Here is a 26,333-nt window from a genome sequence, read left to right on the forward strand (position 1 = left end):
CACCAGTAAATCTGTTTGCCTAACCTTGTCCCCTGGAAGCGGACATGGCAGAGGGGTGAACACAAAAGGAATCCCTGTAAAAGCTACAATTTCTGCTTGTGAATGATGAGTTTGATGGGATTCGTCCCAAATTCATGGAAAGCACCACTTGTGCCCTTCACCATTCCTCCTTGATGATCAAGGCCCAGGACCCATTCAGAGGTGACATGTTACTTGCATGCTGCTGAGTGGGAGTCAGGGAGTCCACGCCAGTTTAATTTACAGGCCCGTGGAAGTGACAGTAGGGGGCTGCTGTAGCTTCCTCTTTCTCACGCCCTTCTCTTGCTTTTCCTGCACCCCTTCAGCCTATCCATTATGCCAGCGGAGACTCCCTGGCCTGTGCCCTCGTGAGCCAGAGTAATACATGACATACAAAGGGGTGTAAGTTACACATTGGTAGATAGGCATAAGGGAATATTAGGTGGAGGGCTGGAAGAAGGTTTGTTATCCCAGTGCAGACTCCTATAGGCTCCGTGCTGAATTTGGCATTCAGTTCCTTGTGTATGGATAACCACTCACAAAAGCCCGGTTGCCCAGATGCTGCACTGAGGCTGTGATGGGCAGGAGGCCCCAGACATACGTGCCCCGGTTCCTTAAGGCCTTCCTTGAAATGTTGCTTCGGGACTCTGAGCAGTGCCTCGGGGAGGCATTGGGGCTAGGAGGATAGACTCCAACCCTAACCAGGCTTGATGCCTCCCAATCCCTGACCCTGACCTTACCAACTAGAGCATTTGTGCTGTGTGCAAAGGCTTCTCCCTGCCCTTTTGGGGAGGGAGCGGATATCTCGCTGGATTGGTTTCAGCAGCTGGCCACATAGGCATCCATCAGTCATTGTCCTCTGTTAATGCTCAAGCCAGCTGTGGCAGATGGCCAGCAGCCATGATACAATCTTCTTGGAGCAGAGAGGGGAAGTTGCTGGCTTTGAATCTCCACTTGCCTTCCTGCTCTCGGAGATGAAACTTCTTTCATCTTTAAAGAAGGAGCAGGGAAAGCAGATTCTCAAAATGTCTGCGCCAGGGCAAACAGCACAGCTGGCTGGTTGTGCAGCTCAGCCTGTTTGCATTTGCAGGACGCTCCTGGTGTAACGGGGGCCCACTGTTGGTGCTTGCCCTGACCAACAAGGCACCAACTAGGGGAGGCAGTATGGTCTAGTGGTCAAAGTAAAGCACTGGGAGTCCAATAGGAATTCCAACACAAACACTGCCACTGACTTTTTGTGAACTTGAGCCAAGTTGCTTAAACTCCCTGTGCCTCAGTTTCTCCTCCTGTAATATGGGCGGGGGGAGGGATGGCATTGTAAAGGCCTTTGAGATCCTGATTTGGAAGTTCCTACCATGGGATCGCGTGGAGCCCTGATATAGCACCGTTCATTGCCCATCTTATAGCGAAATGGGGACAATCTCAAATTGCTTCGTGCATTTTCACTCCACTTACAGTGAAGTTTCGCTCTGCTTGGAATGAACGTCTCACTCCACTCTGCGTGTGTGTTTTACTGTAGTTATTCCACGGAGTTTTGTCCGAATTTACACCAGAATAACTGAGATTCGCATCTGACCTGCCGATTCCATGAGCCATATTCATCCCGGGTAGAACTCCACTGAAGCTGGTGGCATTTCACCAGGGAAACATCTAGCTTAGTATGTTCTTCAGCAGGAGAGCTCTGATGGGGGAAGAATAAACCTCTTGTTCTGTCACAGAGCCCTGCCATTGCTGGCCATGCAGCACCCTGACTGCATTATCCCTTGAATCAAAGCAGAAGTTGGCAAAGAAGAATGTTTAACTGGAGCCTGTGATCCTCAGGTGTGACCCTCGGGGCCCTGTCACAATGAGATGCACAGTCATGCTCTCTCCCAGACGCTGGGTTAAAGATTTGCTTGGGGCCAGTCAATAGCTCGCACTATCTTCCTCAAGAATGTGTCTGCTCTTTTTCCTGCTTCCAAGTAGCAGCACTTGAGTCTCAGTCCCCTACTTGAATCACTGCACTATCTCCACTTCATCAGAAACCAGCGTGGAGTCTGTGATGATTGTTGTGACTCACGGTGTCACAGAACTACTTACCCTGTGATTTCAGCTTTAATCACTGATCCACTATCTATAGAGCTGCCCGCGGAACAGTTCAGATTGTAATTATAGGAAGCTCATCTGCTGCAAGCCACAAAGCAGGCTTTACCATATGCCTTTAAAGGTGAACTAATGTCATGATGAAATAACTGTGTTTTGCTGCAGATTGATACCGCCGGCTCAGAAGTTAACGTACGGGATGAAAGCTCTGACATTTTGCAAGCTGCACAATCGCTCTCTAAGTCAAGTTAACCTAACATTCCCTGTTGTTTTACAAGGGATTTGTAGGTAACTGGCAAGTATCCTCAGATGCCAGGGACAGGGAGAGTATTTTGATACAATGGGGTTGAGCTGAAATGGGTAATGGCAGCCGATGATGGTGCCTTTCTAAGGGTGTCTCCTAGGGCACAGAACTTTCTTCCATCCCTGCCCCTCAACATCCATCTTGGTATCTCCTACCACTTCTAAATGGCCCCTGAAAATCTCTTTACTAGAATCACTGTTACCCTCCATAGTCAGAAACCTTTTCAAGTTGTTGGTTTTACCTGAGCTACCATAGCACCAAGAAGTCCTAACAGAGTTCAGACCCCATTGCACTTGGTAAACCTGGCGAGAGAGTCTCTGTTCCGGAAAGCTTCTAGTCTAAATAGATCAGACAGACAAGGGTTGACGTGCCAAGAGGCGCAGAGAGGTGAAGTGACTTGCCCAAGGGCATTGGCACAGCCTGGACACTCATCCTCTTGCAGCCTTATAATGCTGGTTAATATAACAATCCATCAATCAGAGAGGCAAGGTGGGAGAGGTAATATCTTTTAAAGCTTGTCTCTGACTCCAACAGAAGTTGGTCCAATGAAAGATATTACCGCACCCACCTTGTGTCTCTGGGACCAATCTGGCTACAAGTACACGGCACTCAATCATTCTAGAACACATTCCAGCCAAACATCTAAGGGAAGAACTTCACAAACATGAGTGAAATAAGGCTCTCAGTACCTTGGTGACATAGGAAATACTGTTCGGTTCTCCCAATAAAACGGGGGCGGTGTGGTACAGAGAGGTGAAGTGATTTGCCTAAGGCTTGTGGCACAGTTGGGAATAATCCAGCCTCCTGACTCCCTCCTGTGCTTTCGAGCACTAGTGAACCAGCTAAGCTGGAATCTCCCCCTTTCCACTAGCACTCAGCATTGACCTCAACCGATTCCCTAAATCCTCAAGTTCAAGGCCAACTCAGCCCTTCGCTACTCTGCAATGGATAAACTGAGCTCCAAGCAGTTTGCTGTGAGCGGCTCTTTCGGATGAGGCGTCTAAAAGGGAAGAGCTCATGTCTGCTCTGTGTGAACACGTGATCCCATAAAGAACAGGAGGACTTGTGGCACCTTAGAGACTAACCAATTTATTTGAGCATGAGCTTTCGTGAGCTACGATAAAGTGAGCTGTAGCTCACGAAAGCTCATGCTCAAATAAATTGGTTAGTCTCTAAGGTGCCTCAAGTCCTCCTTTTCTTTTTGTGAACACAGACTAACACGGCTGCTACTCTGAAACCTGTCATAGTGATCCCATGAGAACCCACAAGTGTAAGGATCTGATCAAAATTTCCTTGCTGCTGGCTTGTTGCTATCCCCTACCCCAAAAGTAGCTGCATTTCAGTGCCACTCTATCCACCTACTTTAATGACACGTGTGGCATATCTGCTAGAAAGGTGCCATATGAAATATTCCCCCCTCCCGTTATAGTATGTAACTTTTTCTACCCCTGCTCTTTAATTAAAGACTTTATCATGGAAACAATCCCAAGGATCTAACCGCCCAAAAGCTTCCTGCACCCTAGTTGTTCCAAAATCTCCCAACTCTGCCTCTGTGTTAAATTGTTTCTTGCCTTCCTCTTCTTCCTCACCCTCCTGTAACCGGCCACATAAAGATAAGTAACGAAGATGGTTTTATTGCAAGCAGCTGGGGAAAATCACGTTGCTTCACCTTCCATAAAATAGCCAAGCCTGTGCTTTTTTTTCATCCTGCCCATTCGCACATCCACTATAAAAGGGGCATCAGTTATAAACATTTCCTGTTTGTGCATACAGTCTTCCAGTGCTTATGATGTATAGACTGACAAAAGGCTTAATGCTTTGAATATATAAAACACAAGGCCTGTGCAATGGAGGGTGACAGTTGCCCTTTAATGTTCTGCTTTTTAAAGATCAGGGTAGAGTTCAGAAAGCATAGTCATGAGGTTTAATGATTTAATGGGGACGACTGGGGAGCAAAAATAGTTACTACACCCTGGGGAAAAGTGGTTCCTCATACATATTACTTTAGCCTAATGGCCTATGAATGCTTCCTCGGTGACATAGGAGGGTGTCACGGTACATAGACTCTATAATACTGAATGGGTTGATTAAATGTATATTAAACAATACTAAATTGGAAAAAAAAGGCACCACCAACTGTATTTATTCTGTTCTTACAAAATGTTGTTACTCATTCAATTTCATTTGCGATATTATAATTTTTCCCCCATTTCGTGCTCATCTCTCGTCGCAGGGCGATGGAACCAAGTGTAAACACCGCTGATGGATCCAACGTGGCAGAATTGTAATTTGAAGATTGATCAGGGGGTGAGGGAATAGTGCCATGGAGAAATACAGAATTCGACTGCTTGTCGCGGGGTTGGGGGAGGAATCCAGGTTGCGCTGGGCTGGACTGTTAGAAGGGTCCTGAGGAAAAACAGTGAGATGCTGGAGAAATATATCAAAGAAGGAGAATGGAGTGTTCTGTCTGAAAACTGGCCTCTCTTCATCCTCTGTCCTAGTTCAGCTCCATCTTTTGATATCTTTATACTATGTTCCTTTCATTGTCTGTTTGAAGCTACTTTGCAATGTGCTGACTTGAAACTCCAGTCAAAATTAGCCAGAACGCATAAATGGGTTTTCCGTTCTTCTTTTTCCACTCAGCGATGTTCTCCACATGCTACCTGGGAGATCTCATATAAGCAAGCTGTGGCTTCCCGCTTGTGAAATCACGAGTCTTGTTGCTTATCCAGGCTAAGACTCAATGTGAAAGGCATGGAAGGCAATCTCTTTGTGGACATCTGTGATATCTGTTCTGCTGGGTTTCACTTTTTCTAGGGCTAGCTGACCTTCCCTCCATTCATAATTCACTGATGTCTTCTGCTAGTGATCACACAGAGCCTAATTCTGCCAGCTTTGCTCAAAGGAGTCCGAACAATGAGTCCTCTTCAGAAGTAAAGTACTGCTCTACAGTAGTAAGGATGGCAGAATAGAGCGTACAGCTTGCAGGTGATTTCTCATATAAATGTAAATCTCACACTCACATATATGAATATGCATGTTGACTCATGCATACCCAAGACAAAAAGATGTCTTTTCCTCCTCCTTTTTATCCCCCAAATTTGAAAGGGAAGATATTAACAGTTGCCTAATCTTGTGTGGCACATGGAGTAATCTAGGCAAAGCTAATCTTTTATGGAGAGAGGGTTCTGATAGGCTAATTTACCAGTATGTGACTTAATCATGATATAAACTGTTAATTTGGTGTGAGTGTTTAAAAGCTTGCCTTGAAAGAAGGCCGATTTAAGTCTCGTGTTGGAAGGCCGGATCTACCATTCTGCTTGGGTAGAGGGGAATTTTTATTCCATTGTCCGATCTTGTGTGAAATATTGTACTTTGTTTATCTTCTATGCTTCCTCTGTGACTTTCATATTCCCATCAACCTTGATATCTTGATTGGCAACTCCTTTTCCTATGGCCCTACCAACAGCCTGGATTTTAGTTTTCTTTTCTTTCTCTTTTCCCTCAATTGGTTGCTTATTCCGCACCATGTGGTTTCAAGCACAATTTACAATTCTCCATACTGCAGAAGTAGCTAGAGCTGATAAGCCCGCTGGAGAGCAACTCCAAATTAAAGGGACAGGGCAAATTGCCTCTGTATAGAACTGCAGCATGGCTGCAAGTGAGAGAGAGATTGTTTTGACTGGAGAAATGATTTTCAGAATGGGTTGGGAGGGGTGTGTGGGGATGAGGGATTAACTCTATAACGTTATATGGGAATTATTCTCAGACCCATGTTCTTTCATCCTCTTTAAAGTCTTGTTGATTTGACTAGAACAGTGTTCAAATATTTGCTCATATCCACTATGTGACGCGCTCAATGCATTGCAAAAGTACGTGATGCGTTGCAAGAGTACATGAATATGAAAGGAGGAGAAAATATTTATCAGGCTGGATAATGACTTTCATTAAAACCTCATAGAATGTGGTTCAAGCAATGCCTCTTCGGATACCCACCCCATTCCATGTCTTCGTCTTAAACAACAATCGGTGTGTGGGGTGTATAAAATACCGATGGATGACATGAATCGTTGGTGGGGAGGGGTGAAGATTCATGCCATCAACCAGTATTTTATACACCCCACACACCGATTTTTGTTGAAATAATACTGCTTGGAGAAAGGGTGGGTGGTACAGCCATCTTCGTGTTCAATGCTACCACCAAGCATGTCAAACAGGCTGCTGCTTCGAGTAGTATCCCTGGGGGCACTCTATGTGCACACAGCCACAGAGTGCTCAGGTGGCTACCCCTATATACTCAAGATGGGCTGAAGTCACAACTTTTGGATTCAGTTCTGGCTATCAAACACACCCAGCATCAGGGGTGGGTGGGGGAGCATGGGGATGGTTTTAAATTTGGAATGTTGGCTTAGCCCAGGGGCCTTCTCACAGAATTCACACCAAGATCCAGGTCTGGGTTTTGAACAAGCACAAACCTATGGTGTGTGAGGTTTTTTGTTTGTTTTTGTTTTTTTACATCAGGGAGTGTGGGTCGGATCTAGCTCTTCAAGATATGGTAAATGGGATGGAGGGATACACTGCTGCCTTCTCCTTTCATCCACCATCTTTTTCTATCATTCATCTGCCCTTTTTCTGCTTTTTTTTCCCTTCATTCTGTTGGTTCTTTTCTCAACGTCTCTCCTAATGTGCACGTGAACCTAATGAGGGCTGGAGTTCAAGACAAACAGCCCAAATGTGCTTCATCCAAGTAGGGTTGAAGCCCCAGCAAGCACAGCTTGCTCATCCCTCTGGATGTTTCCCTGGCCCTTTAAGATGGGCCATCAGGTAAATTCTTTCTTTGGGCCACCCTTAGGTGGACTTTAAAATGCAGAGGGAAGCGTTGTGCCATTCCAGTTTATACTGGTAGGAAGAGAAGAATCCACTATTGGGGCCTCTGAATGGAGTGAGCTTCCAGTAGCTATATTCTCTTTTCTACCCTCTCCCCCCCGCCCCGCCTCCCACCTCCACAAAGGAGGAAAAAATTTAATCTCCAAATTGCAGTCTTCCCACTTGCTCCCTCTACCTGCCATTTTTAAACAAATGCAAATTGAAACCCTCCCTGGGTTGGTTCATTCCCTTCCTTCATGTAACTGATGTTATTGGATTTTTATGCAGCACATTACACCCTGAGCCATGTCTTCCACTATTTTGCTTTCAAATTGTATCTCCTGCCATTTGTGTCACATTTAAAATGCTAACAGTATAGAATGTCATTTACAGAATCGGGGCGTTTGCTGCGGAAAATTAATTTGACTTATTCCTTCTGCCTGTTCCTATCTCCAGGCCAATATTATGCTACTCATTCTACAAGAGTAATACTTAATGAATAGGACTATTAATAATGTCAAGGTCCATGGGGGTCTTATGGGTAACGGATAGGCGTAGACTGTAAGGGGGCAGTCACCTGACTTCGGTTAATGTTCCATGAAAATATCAGGCAGTGGAATGTAATTATGGAGCAGAGGATAGTAAAAGAGGAAGGGAACTTGGAGTTTCTTAAATATTTTTTTTAAATTAGTCAGTGCTTTTTCGGTAATTTACATGAACCTTGATCAGGCCACGTGTGGAAGCTATTTAAAATGTAAAAGGAAAAACCAACAACTTGGGAGTCGAATCCATAAAAGGGGCTAGAGTCGGCACAGGTTACATGGATATTGCAAGAGTGGGGGGTGGGTGTGTGGTTTCTGTTTTGCTGGGGTGTGGGTGTGTATTGTTGTACCCAGAATATATTTGTTGTAGCTTTTTTTAAATGAAAAGCTATGGGCGGGGGGAACACGTGTTAATTTTATAATGGGCCCAAATTGCAAACAGAAGAACTAGAATCCGCACGCAGCTATGTATTGTATTCCTTGCTGAGAAAATGCTAGCCAGGATAACATGGCTTGAGGCACAAGCCTACCGTGGGCAGGTGGCATGCTAGGAAAGTGCTCGTTTTTCTCCCCCCTCCCCCCCCCGTGTGCTAAGCTGCTCTCAGTGCAATTGGTGTGTTGGGCGGGGGGGGGGGAGAGAGAGATCCTCCTTTAGGGTCAGATCCAACACCAATTGAACGAGTGGCAATGCTCCCATTGGGCTTCAGGGGGTGCAGGCTTGAATCATAGAATATCAGGGTTGGAAGGGACCCCAGAAGGTCATCTAGTCCAACCCCCTGCTCGAAGCAGGACCAATTCCCAGTTAAATCATCCCAGCCAGGGCTTTGTCAAGCCTGACCTTAAAAACCTCTAAGGAAGGAGATTCTACCACCTCCCTAGGTAACGCATTCCAGTGTTTCAACACCCTCTTAGTGAAAAAGTTTTTCCTAATATCCAATCTAAACCTCCCCCACTGCAACTTGAGACCATTACTCCTCGTTCTGTCATCTGCTACCATTGAGAACAGTCTAGAGCCATCCTCTTTGGAACCCCCTTTCAGGTAGTTGAAAGCAGCTATCAAATCCCCCCTCATTCTTCTCTTCTGCAGGCTAAACAATCCCAGCTCCCTCAGCCTCTCCTCATAACTCATGTGTTCTAGACCCCTAATCATGAGCCTTAGAGCTAAGCAAGGGGAAGATTTGAAGACTAAGTTCCAGTGCAGTTTGTATCTAGGATCGATTGGATTAATTATCAGGTTTTTCTGGGGCAGAGGGAGGCAAATAGGGAAAATTGCAAGCTGCGCCGTTTGCTTCTCAGATAAAATCTTTTTTTCTCCTCCCTGTAATCGTTGGTATAAATTGGGGAACATGTGTCTTGGTGGCTAAATCTGAAAAGGGAACCCAGGAGTCCTATCTCTTCATCTGCTGGTCTACCACCTGTTGCCACGTCTATACTGCAGGCTTGAACATCCACACTGCACCATAAACCTGGGCTTACAGTTGCTGGATCTGGATCTCTCAGCCATGCTAATGCCTCTGTGCTGCACTACGCAGGCCTCCTGACTCTGGTCTGTGGCTTGAGCACTGTCCACATTGCAAAATGACACAATGGGACTCAGGCTCTGACCCACCCCCCAGCAGAGTCCTAAGTTCTGGATCCTGAGTACTTGCTGATCCAAATCAAACTATTTGTGGGTGGGTGGATGGGAGTTGTGGGCTCAAACCAGAGTCAGAGCCCGGGCTTAGTGTGCAGTGTAGACACGTTCTGTATAACTTGGTGCACAACTTAACCTCTCCAGATGTCACTTTCGCCCTCTGTGCCAAGAAACCCCCCTTTGCTGACCGGAAGCCTGGTGCAGAACTGGGCCCCTCGTTTATAAAGTGCAGATGAAACACACCATGAGAAGAGCTCAGTGTTGTGGAAGCTGTGATGGCAGAAGGTCATTGTTTCCTCTTTTTTCCTTCCTGAGTAACTAGCATTTTCCAGAAACAGACAATGAATTAATATGTATTAAAAACTATGATGTTAGTCAGCCAGGCTCGGTCAGACTTGGGCAGGGGAGATGGCTGTAGGCTAGGAGTTCAAGTCCTCTTTCCTAGCCCACCAGGAACTGGGAATGCTGCTGATGGAACACGATTTGCTTTTCGGAAGTGTCTCACATCACTCTCTAGCAACCCCTCTGGCTGACCCAGCAGCTTCAGTGACTCTTCTTTGACAGAGTCACAACAGGGACATAATCTACCCCATCCGACTGGGTGTCCCTCTAGGCCAGTATTCTGACCCCACAGGAGCCAGTGCCAGATGCCCGATTTCAAGAATGCTGGTAATGAACAATTCTGGAGTTGTCTGTCTCCCTGACCTCCTCGGTTAGAAGACGGCCTATTGCCTGAAGCAGAACAGGAGGCCCAATGGGAGAGATGATGGTGAGGAGAACAGAGGATGGAGGCAGACACCTTGGGGAGTCTTCCTCTCAAATTAAATCTTTGACTCTCCAGGTTCTCAAATGTAATTTGAAAGCAAAGCCCACAAATTCTCCTCTTTGTTGATAGGATCTGTACACTTGAGAAGTATTTCAAGCGCCGCTATGGAAATACGCCCCATAAATGATCCAGTATGACTGAGCTCAGAATTGCATAGTGGGTTTCTTCCATTTAATACCTTAGTTCACCCTTACGCCCCTCCACCACCACATTTTCTTTCCCCCTTCGGGAAGCTTTATTCATTTCTGGGGCCTGCATTAATATTATTGACAATGGTAGGCAGACACAGTAGGTCTCTTCGTTGTGTGGGGCTCACTAATTCTTACTCCTAGGTCACATGCTGACAACTTCAGAATGGAGTCGTATCCCTCTGTCATAGTTCTCCATGAATAAACATGAAAGAGACAAATGAGAGAGCCCTGTACATTGCTTTGCAGTCAGCCTTGCATTTATTTCCCCACCCCACGTATGCAGTAAATGACAGCTCTTAATTCGGTCACTGGAGACGCGCTTCTTGGTATTGTTAGCATCCTGGCATTGTTTGGCTGTTGACTGTCGGACTGTGGTGGGTGGGTGTTTTTTAGTTCAGGCTCAGATATTTAATTGCTTCTTTCCAACACTAACTAAGAAGCACCCTGTAAAGTGATGATCAGATACAACATGAGGGGCATGCTAATTAGGAAACCATTTATATTCTCCATCCATGTGCAGGATGCATAAGCATTTAGCCAAATTCTGCTCTGAATTACATGGGTATCAATCCTGAGTCATTTCACTGAAATCAATGGAGTCACTCTCTATTCAGAGCACTGAGGCTGATGGAGTTGGTCTGAACCTACATTGGTGAACCTCAGCAGAATGTGGCCTACCATCAGCTAACCCAATGCATGAATTTGACAGACCATATGGTACCTCCAAACTATCTATTGGGCAGTGCTCTCCGGCTGAGGTGAGAAAATATCCCCTTGGCCTTTGATAAAGGAAACGAAGCAACAGCTGGATATTTTTGCAAGTCCTGCAAAATCAATGTTGTTGTTGCCCCCTGTGGTCTCTGTAGCAGGGGATAACTAACACAACTCGCTGGAGCTGTGAAGGTGCAAGAGCTGGTGCTTGCATGCTAAGCAGAGGGGGTCTCGTTAATTTCAGCCCCATCAGGAACACAGTGGGGGGCGGGGAATAAACTGATATTTGCCCTGAAGGAAAAGGACAAAATTGGAAAGGGCAGAAAACTTGTATTTTAAACTTCTCGGAGGGGATTGCACATAATAGGTATCATCACGTTATAGAGCATATTGCAACATCCTGCTAAACTGTTTCAGCACCCTGGACAGCAACTTTCGCTCTGACTTGGGATATGGTGGAACGGTATACGTGGGTGGCCCAAGTGGCTTGAGTCTCTGTTCACTTGCTTTAGGTCAATAGTGAAACTGACTTTGGGTCACTGAGTCCCCATTTGCGGTCAATGCTAAATCCACCACGCAGTTTGGCAGCAATGGCGTGCTCAGCTCCCGGGAGGCTCAGCCCTGGAACGGTAGTGAATCAGCAGGTCAGGACCCAGGTGAGAGCTGAGGGAGGGAGGCATACACAGTATGTCTGGTTAGAGCCAGGCATATTGATACCCAACTTTTCTCCACCCCTAAATTAGCTAAATTTAAAAATAATGATAGTAGGAAGGATTATTCTTCCATCTGAAACACAACTTTCTCCTCTAGCTATTGGGGGGGGGGGTGCACATGAGCATGCCCTCTCACTGAATATCTGTGTGTGTGTGTGTATACACACACTCACAACCTGGGCTGTGAGCATGACTTTTAGTACATGAATAGTCCCATTGACTTCACTGGGACTACTCACATGCTCAAATTTATGCTCATGCTTATGTACCTTGCTGAATTGAGGTAAACAGTGTGTGTGATTTACATAGAGAATCTTTGTGTATAAAATGAACCATATTTACTTAGCAAACAAAGATGCTATGAAACTACACCTTTAGCCCATATATAGAAGCTTTAATGGCTATAGCTATTTACTCTGTTTTAAATATTTCAGTATAACTATATTCTCTCTCTGATTTGAAACTGGGCTAATTTTTGTCCAGATCCAAAATGTTTTCTAGACCTGTAACTTGCTGGCAAATGCATTTAGAACATCCTTGCATATGCATTAACCCTACCCTGCTCTCCGGGCCCTCTTTGCAGCTTCACAGGAATTGGGACCATTTAACATACTCTGGAAATTGGGTCTGATGAATTGCAAACGAGCCCTGTTTATGCAGGAGCCTTAGCTTGGAGATTCAGGCGAGGGACTGGTATTGTGACTAAGGCTGGTCAAAAATTTTCCATTGATGATTGTTTGTGGTTTTTTTACTGAAAATTGGATTCCTGATTAAACAAACAGTTTCACAAAAGTATCTGCTTTCCTTGAATATTTTTTTTTGTTTTATTCTTTTAATCAGAAAACTGAAAGTTTGGGGCCAAAACCTGAACATTTTTCGCAGTTCTTGGCAGAAAATCTTCACTTTTCAGCAACCAAGGAATTTTTGGCTTTTTGACAAAATTTGGACATTTTCTGCTGAAAATTAGAAAACCAATTGTTTTCATTTTTCATTTATATTTTCCTGGGGGGGGGGGATTACTTATTTTTGACCAGATTCATAGATATGGCCAAAAGGGACTTATTTAGTCTTACCTTTGCCATAACACAAGACATAAGATTTCCTTGAATTAATTCCTGTTTGAACGAGAGCACATCTTTTTAGAAAAACATCCTATCTTGATTTTTAAGATTTCCAGCGAGGGAAAATCCAGCCCAGCTCAGCTCTGGTTAGGACCTGTATCCTGAGATTGGAGGGAGAAGGAACTGCAATCCAATAGTCACCAAACTGGGATGCTGATGCTGCATAAAGTGATGTCCCTTAAATTTGCCAGCTTTGCCTTAGATAATGAACAGTATATGTGGTGTGTTTGTAGCATCCTCTCTGTTTGCATGATACCTAAAGAATGCTGGAAGCAACATTGTTTAGTTTATCCAAAGAAACTGGTACAGTTTGAAGGGAGACCTCTGCTGTTGTACATATCCTCTTTTTAAAATAACCCCATAGTTTAATTGCCCACAAGTCCCCCAGTAACAGAGACAGCTGCACAGAGGTAGACAGCTCGGCAAACTTGCTTTAGGGAGATATGAGGGCTCGAAATTCTGGGTTTGCAACAGCTTGCGGGCTGTATCCACAAATAAACACAGCATCCTTCCCCATCGCTCCCCGCTACACCTTGCTGTCTCCTCTCTACTCAGATTTACAGCTGCCTTGTCCAAATATATTACAGGAAATAAAGGATAAAATGCTTTTAAAAACCCAGCTCCCCAACCAGGAGAGCGGGCATCAGGGAAATAAATGAGCCAGTTTGTTATACTGCTCAGCTTTTGCCTTGTGAAGGTAAGGCCTCTTTTTTTTCCCTATTATTATTATTATTATTTTTATTGCCACCCATTTGCCTTCATTATAATGTATTTGTTAATCCATGCTTCAGTCCATCAATTTTGCATTCCGGGCTGGGGGCGGGGTTGGTGGGGGAGAGGAAGGAGGAAGGGAGTGACATACAAAAAGAGGATGCTGGCCCCTTAAAAAGGTGAAGGACACAGTTCTAGGACGAGGGGCCGCTTTACTAGCCTTCCATCATCCTTGTAAAAGGCAAATATGCAGTCAGCAAAAAAAAAAAAAAAAAAAAAAGATAAAGACTTCCCAATTAATAATTATTCTGATGGCCTCATCAGGATTCAGAACCTCTCAGGTCAGAGAGGACAAGTGTACACCTTTCTCTCCATTGTTTCGCCCGCAGGTGAGCTGATGCTGCCGCGGCACCATCTCTCTACCTCTCTGATGCCAACTTTCCTTCTCTCCTTCTCTCTTTTTTTTTCCCCCCTTGGTTTTTTTTATGAGGCATCCTGAGTGTAAAAAATATGGCCTGCCTTTATGGTGCTCCAGCACGAATGAAGCTATAAAATTATGAACAGTTTTTATGATGGCTATTCAGGGGATGCTTTTATATTGATGGTGCACAGGCTGTATCTTATTTTTTTTTATCCCTCCCCCTTTCCTTGGAAAGAGATCACAGCTGGGGGGGGAGAACATGAAGGGAGGGGGACCCTGTGTAACTATTTTTCATGCATTTAATATATTAATTATCCGGTAAATGCTCCCTAGGCTGTACTTGGGATGCCGAAGAATGACAGCTTTTCAACGAAGCTCCAAAGGCAGCCCATCAGCCCACAGTGTATTATGTCGGAGAGGTCAGGGTGGGGTTAATGTAACTTTTTATTTGCTGATTTTTCATAGGCGGGAGCAAAGCTCGTAAGTGGGCAGGGGAGGGGGAGACTGAAAAGAAGGTGCAAAGAGAGCAGAGATAATGGCAAGTCAGTTACTCCCTCTCCCCATGTCCTCCCTCACAGTCCACTCAATGTCAGATAGCTGGACTATGCAGAAGAGAGAGATGCACATAATGCTCTGGAGGTGTAGCATCCAGAGGTGCTGGCCTGCAGAGAGGAGACCAAAATCTGGTGGGGAAAATTTGAGGGGGGTGGGAGAAGAGATAGAGGGAGTGTGTGTGTGTGTGTGTGTGAGAGAGAGAGAGAGAGGAAGGGGAAACCATCACAATATTGATCTTCATTAAAGCCTCCAAAATGGAAAATAGAGAAAAAACCTTATGCAAAAATTTTGAAAAGTGCATCCAGCGTCAGAGGGGAAAAAAATCTAAAGATCAAAAATATGAGGGAAGCCGGGATGCCAGGCAGCTTGCAAAGTCAAGTGTGTTTAGTGAGGGATGATCTGGGCAAATAATGAATACAGAGAAATAAACAGATCGTTGTGGGATCCCACTGTCACTCAATTTACAACTGTCCGTATTATGTGGTCTTGGACCCCAGTCACATTGCTGTGAGGACTTGAAGCAATACTGTCTGCAAGCAAAGTCTGTTTCCCCCCTCAGCCCCCCCCCCCCCCGCTCCCTCTGTCCTCGTTTTATGGAAGGTACAGATCTAGGGCCATCATGTACTGATCTGGGGCAGCCCTGATCTAATGGTTCTACGTATCGGAGTATTGATCTAGGAGGTAATAGGAATTTAATTTTTCTTTAAAAGGCCCACCAGCGACCTTGGGCAAAATATTTTTCAAAAAAAACTATGTAAATTGAGATTAGAAGGCTAAAGAAGTTTGAAGAATTGAGATCTAACTTTTACCTATAAATTCTATAGCAGGGGGACAAGTATGGTTTTGTAGTTTAATATATAGAGCCCCAGATGATAGATAAATGATAAACTAATCCCGCTACAGTAAGTGTCTTGGTTTAAAAATCTGCTGTCCATATGATTCATTAAGCTATACATTTTATGTGTAGGAAGGGTGTGTGTTCACACACACAAATGTTCAACAATTGCTCATATCGTATCACTGTTAAATCTGAATTGCATAAAGTAAGTCATACTGAAGGTAATTATGCCAGCTGCTTTATTATTAATTTAATTCTGTAGTACCCTGTAAGCATGCACGTTGCTGCACAGAGAGTGAGAAGTGGCAAAAGTAAGAATTCAAAGAGCCACTTCCTGTGAGATGCTGAGCACCTCCTGGTCACTCATGAGCTCCTTCAACTCCCCGGAGAGTCTAGGATGCTCGGGACTTTGTGTTCTTGACTGCTTCACAGGATTTGGCCAAGAGAGCTTATGATCTGGGGTACTCATGGGTCCAATATAGTTCAAAATTGGTCACCAAAGAAGCTAAGGGGATAGTCACTAAAGCTGGAAGGTTTCTTGGGAGCAGCAAGCTTTTTAGGAGGTAACTTGTCTCATGAGAACTGACCCATGTATAACCCTGGTCAGCTAGGAAAAATGATTTCTGCTGGGTCCTTAGAACAGCACATTCAGGCTCCAATCCAGGAAGGCATTTTACCAATTGCTTAACTTCAATTGCCTGAATTGAAGCCAATGAGACTACGCAGGTGCTTAAATGCTTTGCTGGATTAGGATATTATTTATTATTGGCTTCTAAAAGGTAGAGGAAATCTGTTTCACACAGGCTCTGTGTGGTAGTGAGATGCACTGGATAAATACGTAGTGTGTTACAGTAAATTATAGCAAGCCAATATAATTCTTATGCATTTTTTATATGGAAAAATACAAAGCACAGGTAAAGCAGAGTTTTAAAATGCTTTTCTGTGTATTTCCTGGATGTATTTCTCTTCAGGGAGTTGCCTTAATAATATTTAGCATTTTTAAAGTGAATGAAAGCTATTATTTAAATCTAACATGGAAATATTGTCTCTGGTGTATTGGTGGGGCCGCTGAGGTGGATTGACTTGGTCTATATTCCTAAAAATTTCTAGCTTCCAAATCTGTGCTCAACCACTAGACCATGTCTCTCTCTCTTTAAACATCTGTGATAGGAACAATAATCTTCATGGAAGATAACAGGCATGAAACACATGAGGAAGGGGGAGAATGCATGGCTCTTCTCTGCATAAAGTAGGTAAGTGTAAAGCTTCCCAGGTTATCCTTATTGAATGCTCTTTGGTGGGAAAGGGAGTACATGTGAATAGCATTGCCATTGGGGCTGGGCGTGATGTTAGTGCAACAGGGAGGATGGTGGGTTGGCACGCTCATGTACTGCTATTCTTTCTTGAGTTCTTTCTTGGTACTGTCTTGGCATTCTCTGCATTTCAGGGGTTCCTGGGGATAGCGGTGGCCTCAGATGCATTGCCTGCTGCAGGAAAGGCCGAGAATTTGTGAGGCTTGAAGATATCCATCGCCCTCGCAGGCACTGAGCTAGGCCTTGTAGTGCAGTGTGGCTGGGGTGATGGAGAGCATGCCTTTGAGCTAATATTGCTTAGAACCAAGCACTGGTTTTTAACCCTCCTCCTCCTCCCTCGACTTTTTTGCCAGGAGGAAAAGCTAGTCCTGTTATCAATGACAGCCAGGTGAGAGCTTTTCCTCTCCCTCTACATGCTGGCTAGGAATATGCCCAGGGTGGTCCAGTGAGGAATCTTAGGGGCAATCCAATCAAATGTTCACATGGGGCACCCCCAGGTCCAGTCTCTTCCATTTCTGAGCCCATATGGTACATTGTAATCTCTCCTCCTTGAGACACCAGAAGCTGGAAGGCAAACCCTAGCAGGCATGTGAGACAAGACTAAATCTGGCAAGGAAAAAAAGTCTTGAATGAAATCTGAGCAGAGCAACCTTTCTTTTTCTCAAAAGATGAGAACCATAGCAATTTAATTATCTGATGGCTTTGAATCTGAGGTCTCTTATTTGCTTTCAGAAATCACGCAGTGGGGATGAAAAGCACACATGTGTGCATGTTGTGGCGGGTGGGCATATAAGCAAAACTACATCAAAAAAGAACCTACAAACCCAGTGGACACTGGACAACATATTTGCTTGACTGCAGAGGATCTGTTACCGCTTCTAAAGCCGATGTTCTAACAGTCTTCCCATTTATGTACCCCGGGGCTAAGAAAAGGGCAACTAATTGGCACGTAAGATTTCAGCCCGGGAACTTGAACTTGCCCATTTAAAAATGTGTGCTTGGCCTCCTTTGCGCGCCTGTCATTTAAAGATTTAATTTCAAGTGAACTTTTTGCTCCCATAGCTCATATGTGCTTTTACTTTTGCCTGGCCTACAGAGAACATCTCCAATATGCCCATTCTGCTGGCCCAGAGGAGAATGCTCAGCACAGGTTAGTGGGCCTATCCTAAAAGTGATCATTTAAAAGATTCTTGTGACGGGGTTAAATAAAAGATTGCCGGTCTTTAGATGGGATGTACCAGCAATTACAGCCTTTTCGTATCACAGAAAAACAAACGTGGCCAAATTGGTAATGTTTAGCAGCTGGCTAATGTGCACGTGCAGTCACTTAATACTTAGTCCTGCAAGGGGCTGGACTAGACGGGCTATTGAGGTCCTTCCAATCCTACATTTCTATGATTTCCCCCCTCCCCCCCAACTCCAAACATACTTGTATTAACACCGTGTAGCCTGCAAATAGCCAGTTGCAGCTGCATGGTGTTACTATTGTAAGTATAATAAATGCTCACTCGGTCACTGAGTTATTAGACGTCAGGCTACATGGGCCCATTCATGCTTGGATGTAAAATCCATTGCTTTTCACCTACTGACACCAGCGTGGCATGTGGCCTCTGGGTTATGCATGCCAGCTTTGGATGCCTATAGTTGCAGTCACTTATTAATGTGTTGCCAATCAGTCAAATATTCCGCTTCAACTTTTCCCCACGGCACTAAATTGGGGCCCAAGGTGTATCTATAGGTTCGTACTGGGAAGTTCCCAGTGGCTTGGAGGTGTTGAGTCCAGTGTTTTGGTTCAGGCCTGTCTTTGCTGGACTATGGCATCTGCCTTTCCCAATTGGCTCCTGGGGTAAAATGTCCGGAAGTATTTTATTAAATGGCAAAAATGGACCTGAACTGAAACCCCAGATTCAAGCCACCCCAAGCTTTGGGGAAGCTTGAATCTGGATGCACCATTTGTGGTGCAGTGAGTGTGATGCACTTGAGAATGCAGCACATCTATGTAAAGTATACCTATAAAGAATACATGCATTGAAAGCCTGATCCAAAGCCCATTAAAGACAATAGAAAGACTCCTTTTGACTTCAGCAGCCTTTGCATCAGGCTCTGACTCTGATTATATATGCCAAAGGCCCAGCAGGTTAAGTGAAGACCTTTTTCATCTGACATTCCAGCCACATATTGCAGGGAGTTCTACTCTGATGTCCTAGCCACATCTCACAAGACATTTCTTCCTTGACTCCTAGCAAAATCCGGTCCCTTGACGTAAGTATGATACTGCCTAGGAGAACTGCTGTTCCAAAAACTACTGCTCTGTATGGTCTGCTGCTAATGTTTTCATACCTCTGTAGAAGAAATTACATCTTTGGTTTCAGAGTAGCAGCCGTGTTAGTCTGTATTCGCAAAAAGAAAAGGAGTACTTGTGGCACCTTAGAGACTAACAAATTTATTTGAGCATAAGCTTTTGTGAGCTACAGCTCACTTCATCGGATGGTCATATTTTTTTTCAATTTTAATATTTGATATTTCTGAAATGTAAAATAAATAGAATTTTAATTGGCAGGGTACACATAGAAACTTTAATGCCAAAAAGCCTTTAACAGCTTCAACTCCCCTATTCACTTTTCCCTTTTCCCTGCAGAAATTTTCTGTCAATATTTTAATTTCAGCATGTGGAAATGTGGACTGAATAGGATGGAGAACTGAGGTCTAAACAGATGGTTGTTAGCTAGCTGATAAGTGCATACTGCAGCCAAATAACAGTGTAGAAAATATACAGGCAACTTGGGGGCAGTGCTATTTCATCTTCCTGTCTGTACTCGAGGAATTTTGACTCGACTTGGTGAATATTTTAGAATCTTCATAGAATGGTTTTGTTTCCAGAATAATAAATATATCAGGCTTAATTAATTATGCTTTATTTCAAAATCATGTAATTTTCAGAAACACCATAGGGGATAGATGCATATATACCTCCTCAAATTATTGTCAGTATTCCTTTTAATTTTCTGCAAGTGATGCTGTCAGTTTAGTTTACCTCCCAAACATAGCTGAGATTAGAAATTATGGTTTTATATGGATAGGATAGTTTTGAAATGTATATTAATCCAGGAAGATATACCCCTGTGCTAATGAAAACTGGAAAGTGAAAGTGACTAGAAGAAAAATGTGACTGCATGACCTTCCCTTGTCCAAGTAGAGTGTGATGTAACGGTAAAACCAGCTGCATTCATGGGGAAGAGTAAATTAGATCTTTAAAACAATTTTGGTTCTCATAATCTTCAGGAATTTAATTTGCAGAAATGAAAGCATCAGCATATGCCATCGATATGTTGCATTGTACTTCGTGGTCACAGGCTACCATTTCCTTCCATTATTAACATAATTAAACTTAGCACAATTTATTTTTGTTCTTTCTTGGCTAATTCTTCTTCGTCAGAACCACCCTGAGTTTGGACTTCTCTTTAGGCATTAAGTAGATCCTCTTGAACCAAGACCTACTCACTTCACAAACCTGAATGAGTTAACTGCTAAGCATCACAACACGGCTGTGAGTTGGGCAAGTGTCAATATACCCATTACAAAGAGGGGTGAATGGTGTACAGGCTAAGTGGTCTGCACAAAGCCACACTGACACAGTGTGGCAAAGGCAGTCCTAAAACTCAGGTGTCCTGACTCCCAGTTCAGTCCCAGACCTGTGACAGTCTTGTGTGTTAACCCACTCTAACACCAAGATATTTATTCAACCAGAATTCCTTACAAATGAAGGTTCATGAAGAGGGCAGTCAGCTGAGTCTGGGTATCAAAATGCTCTCCTCTCAACGGTACATTTCTCCAATGTCCTGCTAGGTATGCTTGTGTGGTGCTCCTTTGGTGCTCCTGTGACCTGAACTTCACAGTTTTGTCAACCCCAAATTTCCAAAACCATGACTCGGGGCCTCTAAAAATCACGAGACTAGCTTAAAATGATACTGATTGCTTTTAAGATCTACTAATGAGAAGCACTATGTAAGAGCTAGGTATTATTATTATTTTATTATATCGCTTAAAGTTATTCATTTTGGTGGGTCTTTCTGCAGACCAGACACATCTTAAACAGCAATATTGTGCTTTGAAACTAAAGACAAGGGCTAAGACAAATAGTAACGTTGTTTAAACCTGTTATTGCTCCACCTTTTGCTGGTGTGGCAGCAGGAACCAATTTCTTCCATGTTCACAGATCTCTCCTGCAAGTGCACTGATGCATTACTGCTCTTACTGGGCCTCATAGGAATTTGTCATTGATGCCAGTGGAAGCGGAATTATGTCCACTATCAATATCCACTATTGTTTTGTTGAGTCCCCTGCTACTATTTTGCAGCATTATTTAGTCAGCCAGGCCCCCGTAGTGGGAAGTGGCCTGGACCAACAGTTCTGACCTCATAAAACTGGATTGAAAATGCAGGCATGATTAACTCACCATAGATTTATGTGAAATTAGTTTGTGTTTCAACAGTGGGGTTATAAATGCCATGTGCCCTCATCTAGCCAGTGGGGCTTTACGTAATTTCAGAAAAGCCCTCACAATGGCTGCTTTAAAATGACAAAGGAGGGAAGGAAAAGCCTAACATGGCAGGTGCTGTATTAGTTGCATCCAAAACACTGTCACCTACAGCGAAGCATTGTGGTGAGGGAAAATGTTTATAAGGACCAAACCACAAGGTTGGGGGAGGAGTATGAGTCGGAGTCACAACATTCCAGTCTGTAGATCTCACTTGAGGAGAATTTGAAGGGTTTCATGGAAAAGAGAACCTTTTGCCGAATACTCCAACTACTCCAAAAAACAGCTTTGAGTTCAGAGATAGCTCTGAACAAAACTCCCGTATCTGAACTCATTGGGAATTCAGCTCCACTCTGAGTCCATAAGTTGCAGTCTGGGTCCATCTCTGCTTTTGAGGGATATGAAGTTCGTACTTTGAATTACATACTTTTTTCACACCTCTAATTTGTTTGCTTGGTGGTGGAAATACTCTTTAGTCACGAGACTTTGGTTTTCTCCTGGTATTCTAGCCCAGTGGCGATCTCACAGAAGAGCCTGTTCTCATGAGAGGTCCATTATTGATACTTTTTATTATACCAGTGCCTCAGGCGCCAACCATGACTAGGGTCCCAACAGTGCTAAATATTGTGCAAATAGGTAGTAAGAGACAGTCTTGCCCCGAAGAGTTGACAGTCTAAATAGATAAGACAGCCAAGAGTGGGAGACAGGGAGTAAAAATTTATAGATGGGGAAACTGAGGTGCAGATTAAGGGACTTGTCTAAGATCACAGTGGAGGCCAGATGTCCTGATCCCAGATGTCCTAACTCCCAGCCCAGTGCCATCACCACAAGACTATCCTTCCTCTTTAACTTGCAGGCAAGTTATTCAACCATAGGTCTACCTCGGTATGGATGGTAAGCTGAACTTGGGTCTGTTGCAGTTTGTCCCTCAATAAATGTTCTAGAATCAGTAATTCCGTAACCTTTAAGACACCTTTTCATATAGTTCAGTTAATAACTAGCTATTTGAACAATAAAATAATCCAGCCATGCCAGCAGAAACCTAAGCATGTTTGATAAAATATTTGCTGCTTAATATAGCATTTGGATTTGAGTACAGGCCTGGTGTTCTGGGTTAGGCTGCTCACTCTTTCCCAGGTGCCTATATGGTTTACATACCATGAGAGGATAGGTGTACTGTTTCTTTAAATCTGTAGCAGGAAGCCAGGCAGGTGAGGGGCTGGAGTTCTGCAGGGAAGTGGGGGGAGAGAGACCCAGTGGCTTTAGGGATAATACAGTTTTCTTTAGTTATATAAAGTTCCCTGTTCAGAGTTAGAAGAAAGCGACTTTGTAATTCTACGACAGGCTTCCTTGCTGCAGAACTGTTGTACCTTGGTATGTTGAGGTGATGGTTCAGCATAGTAGGTGACACCTCACCAGTGGTTTATACTGCTACTGTGAATCATATCCGGTCCGTAAACCTGCTAAGCATTTGAGTGTTGAGGCCATATTGGAGGGTCTGAGGGACATACTGGTGATGCATACAAGTGCGTGGTAGTGGGAGATCTGAGATGGAGAAGCAGGTGGATATCCAATCTAAATACAAAGTGCTGTTATGGTTTCATCATTGTTTCTTTAGCATGGCAGCTTTAATGGCTTCTGGTTTTTTTTTTCTACCAACAATTCCTATCCCAGGGTCCATGTCAACCATCAAGACTCGCAACTGAGGAAGGATCTATTTTTACCTTCCCATTTACACCATATACACTGCTCCAAGCTTATTCATGACAATAGAATAAATAAATAAATAAATACAATTTCTCTTTCACTCATGAGCACATGATAGATGGACAAGTTCTGACTGACAGTCCTGGAAACCAGTGTGACTTTTTTATTGTCTATCCCCTGAATTAGCTTTATTGCAATATATGGGCCCTCTGGTCTATGGGGAAAGTTACAGTGAGGTTTGTTCACAGCACGTTCAGCCATTGGAATAGTCAGGATTCCACAGAGATTTGCTACTTGTGTATAACGCTGCCATCTGAAACCCACTCCAACAAAACCTTAATACATGTATCTCACTTGGTGGTGAGAGATTAAACAGGACAGTGAATCTAAGCACATGGTGTATGTATATATATAGTGGGTGTACATTGCATGTGATGTGTAAATATGTATATAGGTATGCTATATGCAATATAAACGAGTGTCATCTGAAGTTGGAAGTGGCAATTTACAATGCTTTAAAACAATTTAGAACTTTAATTCTGTTAACCAGAAATGAAATCTCATTATTATTGACCTGCTTTTTCATAGCACCCTAAGATTTGCTAAATAGCTCAACAATCTTTTTGTAATTGTTGTGTATGCATGTCAGTGTACATATGCACAATCTGTTTTTATATAAAATCTATATAAACCAGAGATAGTAAAAGTACAAGTTTCCTGCACTATAAAATGTGTATGAATGTGTATATACTATGTATACATACAATTTATAAGGCCCTGATATTGCAGAACTTACCCACATGCTTCATTTTCAGAATGTAACTAGTCCCATTGACTTCAATGGGACTACTCACATAAGTAAAGTTAAGCATGTGCATAAGTGTTTGCAGGTCTAGGCCCAAATTGATTTTTATTTTCATGTATTGCTGTATTATATTGATATATCTGCATGTTTGTGTCTGTGCTTTGTGTGTATCTCCACACATGCAGACACAATAATTTCCCCTCTTCAGTGACTACATAGCCAACTTCTTTGATTTGTGGGTGGGGGTGGAAGAGGAGTGGTCAGTAAAATCCAGACTATTACTGAAAATAATCAGGAACAGTTGGCAACCCTGTTCCTGCATATTCGCCAAGTGCTTGGTGATTCAGCCCTTCTCCATTTTCAGGCCAATGCGGCCGTCACTCTGAATTATTTTCAATGAGCACTTCTATATCTCATGTCAGTTCCCAGTTCGAACCCATCACCGAGTGTCGAGGCTGCGACGTGCTGTACATCTCGATGAGCTTCCCCCCCCTTCCGCTGCTTTGCTATTAACCTTTCCTTTTACCAGAGTTACCCCTTTGTCCTGCTGCAGTTTGCAGTGGCTGATAGAAGCAGCTGCCTGTGGCCAAACGAGCATCACATTTACATTTCCTTTCTTGAACCAAAGAGTGAGCCACAGAATTGCAGTAAATGATTTTTCCCCTCTCTCTTGCTATCCATCCCCCTTTCCACCTGTCCCTCCTTTAATGCATTGCCTGGAAATCTATTTCTTATGTAATTTTACTAGATGGATCAACAGGGCTAAGAATGTAACCCTTTGTCATCCATGGAAATCTTTTTATCCCTTAAAAATTATTAGATTTGATGCAATTAGGATCATGAGGCATGTGTAGGGAGTTTAAGGGGGGAAAGCCTAGGACATTCTGCCTTGTCTGCTGCTGTCGACTGACACATTAACAGCCTGTTTATTAACTGCTTTACATCTGGGCTATGAGCAATGCATTCTTATGCATGTTAAGTCCAGCGAGAAGAGAATGCACATTATGGTGTGTGATATGAAACAAGAGGATCACTTTTCTTTGGGGTGCTCCCCCCACCCCTTTCTATATTGATATCTGTGGCAGGTTTTTAAACCTGAAACAAAACCGAAACTGCTAGGTGGCAAATACATTACATGTAAACTGAGACCTTTTTCAGATGTTTGTTGCAGTTATACCTACCCTGAAGGATGCCGTGCCGATTATAACAGCTCCATTCCCCTGGCCCTCCCCAAAAGCCTGTTGGTGTGCTGAGCTTATGTAAAGGCTGGTATCAGCTTGCATTAGAGGTGCGTGTGTTGGCTTCCTTCTTACCAACTTGAGAGGAATTTGCAATCTCTTTTATTAAATGTAGTTGTGTACTTCAGCTGCATGTAGCTAGAACATTTCCCTGCAGTTTCATGGCACAAGCTGTAATCTTTTATTTTCCTCCCTCCCCCTGTCTTTCCCCCTCCTCCCCCCAATAAAAGGGTTGCACGCTCTGTACGGCAAGGGGCACACAACACCTTCTGATCCCCATTCATGATGTCCCCTGTGGAACCTTGGTTGGTACAAATCAACATTGAAGTCAATGGAATTACAGGTTTCAGAGGAACAGCCGTGTTAGTCTGTATTCGCAAAAAGAAAAGGAGTACTTGTGGCACCTTAGAGACTAACCAATTTATTTGAGCATGAGCTGTAGCTCACGAAAGCTCATGCTCAAATAAATTGGTTAGTCTCTAAGGTGCCACAAGTACTCCTTTTCTTAATGGAATTACACTGTCTTAACATCCACTGCGGGGCTGGCTCTCTGTGAGCATCAGTGGGTCTTTATTCTCTGGGTGTCTAATCATAGAATATCAGGGTTGGAAGGGACCTCAGGAGGTATCTAGTCCAACCTCCTGCTCAATGCAGGGCCAATCCCCAATTTTTGCCCCAGATCCCTAAATGGCCCCCTCAAGGATTGAACTCACAACCCTGGGTTTAGCAGGCCAATGCTCAAACCACTGAGGTATCCCTCCCCCCTAAATCCCACTAAGGACATCATTATGTCAGAAAACAAACTAATATGTCTCTATTCAGTGAAAATAAACAGAATATGAACTGAACTAAGCAGGTGTACATCTTACAGCCTGTATGTGCCTTCTCTTCAGTTACTACTTCTGTAGGAAATATAGCATTTTCTGGTGCTCTCTTTTGCTACATATGTTCTAGTCGCTACTGCTGTCTGAGAGTTAGCTGGGATAGGAGGCCGGACTTCAGGACATCTGAATATTATTCCTTACTCATTGAGTATGCTTCCTATTCACACCTACCAAGATCACTCATAGATAGTGCTGGGATGTGAAGATCATGAATGTATATGTCCTTAATTAAGCATATTCCATGCATTTGTCCTTGAATAATTGATCCTTCCAGTTCTGATTATGAGATGGTGAAAAGTTGCTTAGCCTCCCTGTGC

General features: G+C 43.7%; 1 long non-coding RNA gene across 1 annotated transcript in view; it reads left to right on the forward strand.

Annotated features, from left to right (window-relative positions):
* LOC140899873 (uncharacterized) overlaps nucleotides 1-26,333 on the forward strand; it is a 186,694-nt gene that overhangs the window by 91,357 nt on the left and 69,004 nt on the right. The window contains exons 4-6 of the long non-coding RNA XR_012155489.1: nucleotides 16,703-16,785; nucleotides 17,942-17,995; nucleotides 19,017-19,107. This is a non-coding gene — a long non-coding RNA (uncharacterized LOC140899873). The remainder of the gene's footprint in view (nucleotides 1-16,702; nucleotides 16,786-17,941; nucleotides 17,996-19,016; nucleotides 19,108-26,333) is intronic.

The sequence above is a fragment of the Lepidochelys kempii genome, chromosome 17, assembly GCF_965140285.1.
Source record: "Lepidochelys kempii isolate rLepKem1 chromosome 17, rLepKem1.hap1, whole genome shotgun sequence".
NCBI classification, from domain to species: domain Eukaryota; kingdom Metazoa; phylum Chordata; order Testudines; family Cheloniidae; genus Lepidochelys; species Lepidochelys kempii.